Consider the following 1,978-nt stretch of genomic DNA (forward strand, 5'->3'; position numbering starts at 1 on the left):
AGTAAGTGTACCTATTATGATAAGGTATGGGGAGAGATGACCAAAACTTGACAAAATGCGCCGTATGAAAAGTATGGATAAAAAAGAAAAAATAAAAGTAAGAAAAAAAACTAAAAATAAAAATCAAAAAATAAATAAAGAATAAAAACAAAAATAAAAATAAAAATGGGATGCTGCCCAGTCACTTGGGCCTCAATATTACCTGGACTATGGAACTATTAAGGATACCCTGCTGGCACTTTTTACCATCACCCCCAAGAGATATTGCACCAAGTTCTGGACATTGTCTCGCCAGGGGGTCTCCTTTGTAGAATTTGGCAGTCAACTCCGGAGACACTGCAACCGCTGGCTCGACGGTAGTGCTTCCCACTCTACTGCTGCCCTTTGGGACGTGATTGTGCTTGAGCAACTTATGGAGAACATGGCCTCAGAAATTCGAGAGTGGGTAGCTGACCGGATGCCCCACACTCCAGGTCAAGCAGCCCGATTGGCTGACGAATTTACAGCCAACCGACCGGCTGGAAACCCGATATGCCCATTGATCCAAGAAGATCGTTCAACCAAAGATTTGACCGACCACCAGGACAAAAGTTTGCCAACAGTACCCGTGAGTTGCCCAACCCACGGTGCTGTTATACATATGGGCGCATTGGACACCTTGTTAAAGATTGCTCCCAGGGCCGGGGTCCCATACCTGGAGCCCATTTGCTGGCAAATCCAGTCATCTGCCAAGACGAGCCATCAGAGTCTGAGGGGCATTTCCCCCGGGGTACACCAGCAAAGGATGAAGTGATATACCCGATTCACATTACATGGCAGGTTGACCACTCTACACAAGCCAACCCCCATAGCCACCTACAGCCAGTAAGAGTCAGTGATATTAAGGCCCAGGGACCTCTGAACATTGGGTCTTCCATCAACCTAGCCAGCCCAGATATTGTACCAACAGAACACCATTTACCAGACCGCCAAGGGGCCTTCTCCAGGGCTGAGAGTCAGCGCTTGGGAAATGGGTGCATTTTTCTGGGCAATTTACCAGCCAATGTATGAGAGAAGGAGCTGGAGGAGTTGTTCCATCAGTATGAGAGGATCCGTACCATTGAGCTGAAGAATCAAGGGGGAGGCGGTGCCACATTATTCGCCTTCATCACCTTCCAGGTTCCACGGGAGGCGGAAAACGCCGTAAGTGGAAGCAATGGTCACGAGTTTGGTTCTCGTCGTTTACGTGTGGAATTTTCCAGGTCAAGCAGGACACCAGGGGGAGGTTATGGAGGACTCCACTGGAGGAATGGGTCACTTTCTAAGCGAAGTGAATACAGAGTCCTCCTCTCAGAGCTTTCCACCTCGGGAAGTTGGCAGGAAGATCATATGAGAGAAGCTGGAGATGTCTGCTATGCTGATGTGCACAAGGATGGCACAGAGATTGTGGAGTTTGCTCGCAAGGACAAGATGGAATATGCTTTGAGAAAACTGGGTGATACAAAGTTTTGTTTTCATGAAGGTGAAACCTTTTACCTTAGTGTCTCTGCTTGAAGACATGCTAATGGACTGTCCCTGATAGGTTTCCAATCATCCTTCTCTACTTATCATGTCTGACTAAATAAGATGGGGTAGGTATGTGGCGATATCGCATTTAATCTGAATTACCCAGACATATTATTTCAGTATGCCCAAGGACTTGAGTTAGAGTTCATGTGAGAATGACTGTTGTCCCTTATTTTCAGTGAATTATTGTTCACTGGCAGACATTTGTTGACTTGCTGCTGATTAGCCATTGTATCTGTCCTTGTATTGCAGTTCTAGTATTGTTCTACTATCTTTGGAAAACAATGGCACAAAGTTTGTTGGCTAATATGTGTCACGCCGTTCTGTCTGTATCTGGTTTTCCGCATGACAATGCATGTCTTTGCTTTAACCCTTTGCTCCATTCCCCCTGAGCTGAGATACTGTTGGCTGTTACCTATATGGAGCCTTCTCA

General features: G+C 46.3%; 1 pseudogene; it reads left to right on the forward strand.

Annotated features, from left to right (window-relative positions):
- Positions 1-531: 531 nt before the first annotated feature.
- LOC138655945 (serine/arginine-rich splicing factor 9 pseudogene) lies at positions 532-1,533 on the forward strand (annotated as a pseudogene).
- The last annotated feature ends 445 nt before the right edge of the window (positions 1,534-1,978 follow it).

Source organism: Ranitomeya imitator, chromosome 1 (genome assembly GCF_032444005.1).
Source record: "Ranitomeya imitator isolate aRanImi1 chromosome 1, aRanImi1.pri, whole genome shotgun sequence".
In the NCBI taxonomy this organism is placed as follows: Eukaryota; Metazoa; Chordata; class Amphibia; order Anura; family Dendrobatidae; genus Ranitomeya; species Ranitomeya imitator.